Consider the following 10,022-nt stretch of genomic DNA (forward strand, 5'->3'; position numbering starts at 1 on the left):
CCAAGGGCATTCCGACCGCGGCGGTAAAGCCGCGGTCGGACCGGCAACACTGGCGGTCTCCCGCCAGTGTACCGCCGCCCTTTGGAATCCTCCAAGGCGGCCGCCGAGGGGATTCCGACCCCCCCTACCGCCATCCAGTTCCCGGCGGTCCGCCCGCCGGGAACCGGATGGCGGTAGGGGGGGTTGCGGGGCCCCTGGGGGCCCCTGCAGTGCCCATGCCACTGGCATGGGCACTGCAGGGGCCCCCATAAGAGGGCCCCTACAAGTATTTCACTGTCTGCTTGGCAGACAGTGAAATACGCGACGGGTGCAACAGCACCCGTCGCACCTACCCACTCCGCCGGCTCGATTACGAGCCGGCATCCTCGTGGGAAGGGAGTTTTTCCCTGGGCTGGCGGGCGGTCTTTTGGCGACCGCCCGCCAGCCCAGGGAAAAACTTAGAATACCCTCCGCGGTCTACTGACCGCGGTGCGGTATTTCGGAGGGGGGAACTCTGGCGGGCGGCCTCCGCCGCCCGCCAGAGTTAGAATGACCCCCATAGTCTACATAGTATAGTCATTAGCGTAACACAAACAATCAATAACCAAATTAGCTGTTGTAACACTATAGTTAGCGTCTTCATAGCTCCTAGTGCCCAGCCTAAGAAGATGTCATACCAATGATGCTCAGTTATTTGCTGGATGCATGAAGCAGTGTGCTTAAGCTGTTTAGAGTTTATGGTCATCAGTATGGCTGTATCCTTGGTGTATTTAGCTGCCATATCAAATTTAGCAAAGGTAACTTGTGCGTAGTGCCTGATTGCCTCTAATCTGGGTAGCTTAACAACAAGCGAGATGTTCCACTCTAACTGTGCACACATTTGCGTCTGTAATGTGGTTATTGTGAACTTTTTCGGTCGGTACAAGATGTGAGTGCTTATGTAAATAATGCTGGTAATAAGCGCATACACATTACTTGCTCTCCGGTGGTTTGTATAAATCCGTTAATAAGTAAGGAATGATTAATGACATAACATATACTCTCGGTCCCTATCTGAAATAAGTCTGTGCCATTCAATAGAATAAGGTAACCATTCGCATTCTCCCGGTATTATGTGAAGACATCGATCTAGCACCCGTCCAGTGTGGGTACATACCCACCCCTTAGACCAATCTGCACATCTAGTGGGATCTACAGAGTGATTTGTGTAATCAATCCACTTTTTGTCAGTGTGAGGTATCCATCATTCTTTTACTTATCACTACGGGGAGTAATGTAAAGGGGCACCATATGTCAGGAGGAAGATCACTTCTTGCTATATCAAAAAAAGCATAACATATTTCTTCCTCACAGTGAAATTGTATGGGCTTTACCCATATTTCTTCAGGTAAATGCAACTGTTGTCTCCAATATTCACCCTGAAGCTGTCCCCAATCTGCTTTAAAGTCTGCATACTGTTGATTAACAATGCTTTGCCATAGTATGCACTGGATGCCCTTGGATACTGCTTGTGTGTTTTAAAAGCTTTTTTTTTTCTTTGAATTGTTCATAAGTGAAATTATGCCATTGCCAATTGTGATACAACCCACGCAGGACTTTCCATACTTCTTGTGAGTGTGTGGGCCCCCATTGAGAAAATACTTTTATGGCCTCTCCTGTACTATATCCTGTAGATAGCTTATTCCTAATGGCTTCAACATCAAAAGAATTCAGGGCCCCTACCTCGATTCCGGGGGCCCCAGCTATGAAGGACCCTAAGTCTCTTCTAATGCATAACTTTGGCAAGGCCATAACTGTGGTGTCCATGGTGCACATAATGGATGATACTTTGAGACATTCCCCTTGGCAATATTTATCTGTAACACAATACGATTAATTATGCTTGCATGCAGAGCTTGCTTACATCTTATTCTATATCGAACTATAGAAACGTTGCTTAAGTTGCTAATCATGCGTCTTTCGGTTACATAAAACATGAAGGCTGGTGGTTTGGAGTATCGAACTCCTTTGGTTTCATAGTTCATTGTAACGACCACCATGTGTCCTGGTATCACAATATTTACTTATCATGTTTAGCATATAACTCAAAGCCTGTACTATTGCTGGCGTCCCCTGCACCTCGTTCAGTCCGTTGGCATGTCGGATTTGCTGTCCAGTTACCTTCCAGGTCACAGCTTTGGCAACCATCCACTTGCCTCCAGGTACCTCCACATTGCAAAGTGAAACATTTCCCTGGTCATCAGTTACGTTAGCGGCTTGAGGTGCACAAGTGACATGAAGGTCTGTAACGACATTCACTGCTACCATCAACGCAGATGTCATTGTTTATGACCGTGGGGTAAGTCTCACTGCAGGTACAAATACAGGTACATTAGAGTTCTTTAAAAGTACAATATACGTACTCCCCACCCCTTGACTCAATAGCTCTCCTGCCTCTGTTTTTATTTCGTGGATGGTTCACCCATACTTTTCTTCCTGTGCTTCCAATTCCTCCCTCACCTCTCTGGGTGTTATCGGGGGGCAGATCTTTCTTTAATGTGGGGGGTGTACGCTTGTTCACAATTCACTTGTGCAAGTCTGTCATGTGCTGATAACTTTTTTAGCTGTTCTTTCACCAATCCGTTATATCTCCGAATCATGCCTTCAGCTTGTGGATAATAACTATGGTGCACAATCCACCAAATTCCTTGTTCCTGTGCCCAGCCCTGCACTGTTTTCCCTGAAAAGTGTGTGCCTCTATCTGTTTGGATCTCATCAGGTGCCCCATAATGTTTTATCAGGTAGTTTAGCCCTCGCAAAGTGGACTTTTGATCTGCAGACTTACAGGGCATACCCAACATAAGGCCAGAGTAGGTGTAAACCATGGTCAATACATAGCTTTTTCCTCCTTCTTTTGGTAGCGGCCCGATATAGTCCAATTGCCACACCGTAGCAGCTGCAGTTCCTCTTCTGAATGGCCGCTAGGCTTCTTTTGCAGGGGCCTTTGTCTAATCTGGTTGCATACGGGGCCCTCATTTACTGCTTGTTGCACTTGTTCTTTAGTAACTGGAATTTGTCACTGCTGTACCCATGCATAAGTGCTATTCTCTCCTAAATGTCCGGATGTTGCATGGGCCCTGTTTGCTAAAGCAGCTTCAGCTTCCTGCTTGATGATCATCGTTTGCGTTTTGGCCATTTGATCTGCGGTGTTGTTGAATAGAGATGCAAGTGAGGTATCCGATGGGCAATGGGCATCCACATGTCCCACATAGATTTGACATTTTTGCCCTTTCTCCCACATCTCTTCCCATAGCTGCTCGCCTCCCCAAATGGGGATGCCTTTGATTTTCCATCCATCCTTGTGCCAAGTCGGGGCCCAGCTTACTAGTCCTTGGTAAGTGGCCCGACTGTCAGTGTACACAAATGTTTTCTCTCTGATGGGGGCTTGTTTGATCACTGCTGCTGCCCCCTGCAGTTCTGCAAGCTGGCTTGATTCATTATCCCCTTCTCGCAGCAACATCGTTTCTGTAGCAGGCTGGAATGCGACTGTTTGCCATTGTCTTTTTCCTTGATAGTACAGGGCGGTACCATCTGTGAACCATGCATTTTGCTGATCTTCTTCGATGAGTCGTTCAAAAGGCGGGGCTGTCTTAAATGGTGAGGATTCCATTTCAGAGGGCTCTGGCGCAGGGGCCATTGCCTGCAAGTCCACTGCCCCTAGCTTATCTTCTTGTATCTTCGACACTCCTGCTGGTCCCGGTTTTGCCCTCTGATGCAGATACCATTTACACTTCACGATGGCAAACTCCTGCGCTCTGCCTACTTTATTGCCAACCCCTCCTTCTCTTGTCCAACCTAGTAAGGGGACCCATGTTTTTAAGGTGACCGGCCGATCATCAGTTATGTGTTCTATTTCCACTAAGGCCCAATCTTGTGGCACCCTCTTTTTTCCCTGCCTCTGCCATAGGCTCCACACCACTACGTCATCTACATCATCCTGTACTATCATTTCCAGCTCAAACGGGTCTCCTTCTGTGATGGGACCTAACGTAAAAGGATTCTGTAGTGCATCTTTTGCTCCAGTCTCCCACGATCTCACCAACCATTTAAACAAAGGCTCTGCAGGCATCTGCCTAAACATACGGGTTCCCTCCAACAACTCACTCTACGTATAATCTCTTACCAAAGGAGAATTCTGTATTTGCCCACCATTAACTCCCTTTTCATCTTCAATTTCACCTACACGTCCTTCTCCACTTTCAACTCCACCTAGTTCTGTTACACGTACTTCCACCTGATCCTCCCAACTCCAGTCATCATTGTCTGAGACCGTTCCATCCCAAGTATGTGGATCCCAATTTTCTTTGCGTACCAATGCCCTCACTTGCACAGTTGAGGGTATTTTAGGCTTCTGCCTACTCTTCTGATTGCGTACCAGTGCCCTCACTTGCACAGCTAAGGGCATTTTAGGCTTCTGCCTACTCTTCTGTTTGCGTACCAGTGCCCTCACTTGCACAGTTGAGGGCATTTTAGGCTTCTGCCTACTCTTCTGTTTTGCTACTCGTACTGCTAATGCGGTGCACCTTGCCTCCATTTGATCACCCCGAGTTACTGCACTTTCTATGGTCTCTTTCATAAGTAACTGCCTTTCCTGCAAGGCTACAACTTCATCCCGCAGTTTTCTTATCTCTGCATCTTGTGTTAATATTTTCCTGTATACCGTACGGTGCGCAGACAGGAAAAGCCATCCCACTTGCCCTGCTGCTTTCAGCTCCAGCTTCGCCCCCCTTAGCTTCACCCACTCAACCACATCTTCCACTAAGAGAGGAGTCACTTTCTCATCTAATGCCTCCCATAACACCGGCGCTGCCCACCGGTTCAGGAGTCCTGCCACACCAGAGAACGGGTCAGTTGCTAACCACCAGGGAATGGATCTGGCTTCTGCCCCATGCTGCCTTCCGCTCTCTGCCTCACTTTTCTTACGTCCCCAAAGAGTCATTATTGACTTATGCCCCACTTCTGGTACCAAATGTCTTATCCAGGTGGCTGGTTGACACCTGTTCGGTATAAGTCAATAAGGACGCTCAATGAAGGACCACATGCCAATTATAAATACAATTTAGCTTTACTAGAATTTCAGGTAAATGTAGGCATTTAGCATATTAATAATAGTAGAACAAGAATAGCAATGAAAAGCATCTATTTATATATAAGTACACTACAAAGAGCATCTATGCATATATATATAAGCAAAAAGTTAATTGACAGATATAAGTTTTGATTAACTGTATACCAAAATGCATCACACTATGATGTTCAGGAAGCAAAATATAAAAGAGTTGAATACTTCAGATAAGCTTTGATTTACTGCACACCAAAATGCATGTTTCAGTTACTGCTGCAGGCTCACACTACGATGTTTAGAAAGCAAAATATAAACGAGCTGAATACTTCAGGTTATAAACACAGTGCAAGCATAAATAATCAATCATAATAATAGAGCAGAGAAACAAAGGCCTTTCATCTCTGTGTGGAACTTAACGTAGTCCACGAAATGCTGGGAAGCCCTATACCGCTTGCTTGGACCTCTCTCCCCCTCAAGCATCACAGTCAGCAAAACAGGGAGGCAGCGCTGGGCCATGGCAGCTTTCACAACTCCATCTGCGGGCTTCAAATCCCTCACCCACACTTCAGTGCTTAAATAACTCGAAACTTGGATTCTATCTCATTTTGGCATTTTCTAGCTATGTTATCAGTACTTGGCTGCTCTGCCCTTCTCCAGCCTTTGATTTCATTCCATCTTCTCCCTGTAGTCTCGTTCTCAAGGTTGAGACGGAGTCTTCTAGACAAACAAGCTTGAAAATAATATCATGAACTTTTCCACGTTGTTTGGGGGAGGGTTTCAGCAGGCATCACACTCACCTACACTGCTCAAGCTAATTAACCCTTCGCGTCACAATGTCTTTTGCACCTTTCGCTATACTGATCAGTCCACCATGTGGAAAAACACAGCTCATCTGCAATGTCTCAACTGCAATGTCTAACTCCACGATAAGCCAATAGGTAGCTAAACTGAATACAAAATGTAATGTCTAATGCCACGTTAAAGCCAATAAGTAGCTAAACTGAATACAAAATGTAATGTGCTACTGGTGAACATTGAACAACTAATATGCGCAGTGGTGAAACACAAAGTCAGTGGTCAAACACAATTAATGGCATAACAGTCTAAAATAACAAATCTTTGTCAACATGAAGCTTAAGCCTTAAATAACTCCACCAATTAAAGCCATATATTGTCTGCCAGTAGATTTCCGATTTATTGATTAACTGATTTCACACATTTACAGTTGTTTCAGATAACACATATCCTGGTGGTACCTCTTTTCTCTATTTCTTTCTCTCCTTTTCTTTACAGAATAGGAGACCCCTCCACTTTCCCTTTCACCGTGAAGGTTGGCATTATCCATTCTGGATGGGTGGAAAATTTTAAATGTAGTTTGCAATAGATCCCACTCACTTCAACCACTAAGTTATTCTAAAAGACATTTATAGATAGAGGAGGGTTTGTTTATTTTTCATTGCTTCTTGTGCTTCAAGGGTCCAGCTCTCTCCGCCTAGTCAGCCCACGTGCTAGGTTCCCTTAAAAGACATTGGGTCCAACTGGGAACTGTGTGGAGTGAAATTCTAGTATGGAATTCCGTTCCACACAAATATAAGAAGCTTGGTTTGTGTTTCTGTGCCTGGATTTATTGTGTGCGGGAACAATCAACTGAAATTTTCCAGATGGAATATCCAGCAGATAACATCTCTATGGGATAAGGCAGCATTGGAGCCCAGACTCCTTCCATGACTCCTACTCAAACCTCACATTAGGCACTGGGGGAGCACTACATGACCCTTTGCAGCCAATATTCTCCACTTCCTTCTTCACCCTTCTAATTCTCTTTCTGCACCCTGCCTTACAACAGTCCCCTGCATTATTTTACCACAGTCCCCTGCACACTGTTACCCCGTGCTAAGATCAGGTGGTAAATGTGTGCATTAAATAACACAGAGAAGGGAAAACCTTGCAGAAAACTGCCTAGTTAAATCCAGAAGTGCACAGTAATTAACTACTGTGTAGGGTTAAACTAATAACTGGACAGTACTGTACTGTGAAGTTAATATAGCTTTTCTGTTCACAGAGGTTGTTTTGGGGTCTCGTAACTTCTTGAAACCCTGAGTTTGCACCTCCAAATGGTAGGTGCCTTTATCACTATACACTTTCTTAGCTCCGGATTCTCTGTGGTTCAAACTGTATATTCACAGACCGCTTCAAAGATGGCAGGTATTAGCTTGCAACCACGTGTGCTCACACATCTTTCCAACACCCAGAAGTAATTGCTGCTGCAAGCATATTTATGGCACAGTTTCAGCAGTTTCATTTATTTCCACACACCAAAAGTCGTTGGGCATGGGCCATTCTGCACTCACACACATCTTTCCATCAATTACAATTGAATCCTTAAACAGCATATCTCTCATTCATGTTCTCTTCAAATCCATGCAGAGGCCTCACAATAAAACATACTAAAACATACCTTTAGTCTTGAAACATGAAATTCTATAAATGTACAAACGTTACTTAGACTCTTACTCTGACTTTGCTCCTGGTACATTGCAACTGCCAGCATGTTGTATATAATGCAAACGAAAATTTAAAAAATGAACTGATAAACAAAGCATTGTCATTTAGAGAGTAAAACAAGCAAGAGCTAGTTTAGGGATATTAGTTGAGGTCTGGGAAAGAAAAACAGGGCTGCAGACTCCACCTTTGTATGTAAAATATACACAGATTTCTGTTTAGCAAAACATAACCTGTATGTACTCAAATATACATCAGAGTGTGTATCTAAGCACATATACATCAAGTTGCTTGTGACAATATGACATTTTTTCTATGAAATTAATGCCATTCATAATTGTACTGCACAGTTTCTGATTTCATCCTGTTTCATAATTACTAGCCTTCACCCTTTTTGTCACTCCTTCCCCAGATGATGCATGTCATGACAGGAATTTTAAATTGTTACACTTGTATTTTCCTTCATCCTTAGAACCTGTTTTCATATGTCACTGTCCTTTGTGGATGGAAGAAAGGGGTTGTCAAGGCCCTTTTATAGAAGTCAAACTTGGACTCCAGGACAGAATCTAACTATAGGTTCATTTTCCTTAAACAAGCAATGGGGTCTTTGGCTGGCAGTCAGGATACCCCCTGTCCAAGCAAGGACCCTCACTCTAGTGAGGGTAAAGGAGAATCACCCTCCGCTAACCCCCGCTCACCCACTTGGTAGCTTGGCACGACCAAGCAGGCTTAACTTCAGAGTTCTAGGTGTAAAGTATTTGTACCAACACACACAGTAACTTAATGAAAACACTACAAAATGACACAACACAGGTTTAGAAAAATAGGAAATATTTATCTAAACAAAACAAGACCAAAACGACAAAAATCCAACATACAGAAGTCAAGTTATTAATTTTAAAAGCAAAAGAGTCTTAAATCCTTTTGTAAACAGGTAAAACACTGTTAGCATTGAAAAGTACCTGGGTAGCGTCAAAATAACAAGTAAGGGCGAGTGTGTGTCGAAAAAGGTAAGCAGTGTATCCATTTCTCACCTGCAAGTGAGATCGTCCGTCGTTTCTCCTTCTCTGGTCGGGTTAGCATGTGCCGGTTTTCCTCTCCGCAGGAAAGTGATGCGTCGATCCGGGCAGCACTCGGGTCCGGGCAGGCGTTGTGTCATTTTTCCGTGCCTAGCAAGGTTTTCGTAGAAAATCCTGACGCGCGGTGTTAGCAAAACCGCACTGTGTGGGTTGCAATGTTAGCAGCCTCCGTTAGCGATGTAGCTTCACCTATCAAGGCCCCAGGAACTGGCTAGGGCACCACTTGGTGGGGCAGGAGTCTCAGCAGAGAGTCCAGGTGCTGGCAGGGGAAGTCTTTGATGGCCCTGATACTTCAACAACAGGAGGCAAGCTCAGGACAAGCCCTTGGAGATTTCTTCACAAGCAGGAATGCACAACAAAGTCCAGTCTTTGTTCCCTTTCACCAGGCAAAAGCAGCAACTGAAGGATAGCCCCACAAAGCACAGTCACTGGCAGGGCAGCACTTCTCCTCAGCTCTTCTCCAGGCAGAGGTTCCTCTTGATGTCCAGAAGTGATCTAAAGTCTGTGGTTTTGGGCACCCTTCTTATACCCATTTTGGCCTTTGAAGTAGGCTTACTTCAAAGGAAAGTCTCTCTTGATTGTGAAATCCTGCCTTTCCCAGGCAAGGCCCCAGGCACACACCAGGGGGTTGGAGACTGCATTGTGTGAGGACAGGCACAGCCCTTTCAGGTGTAAGTGACCACTCCTCCCCTCCCTCCAAGCACAGCTAGCACAGATGGCTCATCAGGATATGCAGGCTACACCCCAGCTCCCTTTATGTCACTGTCTAGAGAGAGGGGCAAACAGCCCAACTGTCAAACTGATCCAGACAGGGAATCCAAAAACAGGCAGAGTCACAGAATGGTTTAAGCAACAACATGTTCACTTCCTAAAAGTACTATTATTAAACACACAATCTTAAAATCAACTTTACTAAAAGATGTATTTTTAAATTGTGAGCTCAGAGACCCCAAACTCCACATGTCTATCCGCTCCCAAAGGGAATCTACGCTTTAATAATATTTAAATGCAGCCCTCATGTTATCCTATGAGAGCGATAGGCCTTACGACAGTGAAAACCGAATTTGGCAGTATTTCACCTCAGGACATATAAAACATATTAGTATATGTCCTAACTTAAACATGCACTGCACCCTGCCCCTGGGGATACCGAGGGCCTACCTTAGGGGTGTCTTACATGTACGAGAAGGGAAGGTTTAGGCATGGCAAGTGGGTACACTTGCCAAGTCGAATTGGCAGTTTAAAACTGCACACACAGACACTGCAGTGGCAGGTCTGAGACATGATTACAGAGCTACTAATGTGGGTGGCACAACCAGTGCTGCAGGCCCACTAGTATCATTATATTTACAGGCCCT

The sequence above is a fragment of the Pleurodeles waltl genome, chromosome 1_1 (assembly GCF_031143425.1).
Source record: "Pleurodeles waltl isolate 20211129_DDA chromosome 1_1, aPleWal1.hap1.20221129, whole genome shotgun sequence".
NCBI lineage: Eukaryota > Metazoa > Chordata > Amphibia > Caudata > Salamandridae > Pleurodeles > Pleurodeles waltl.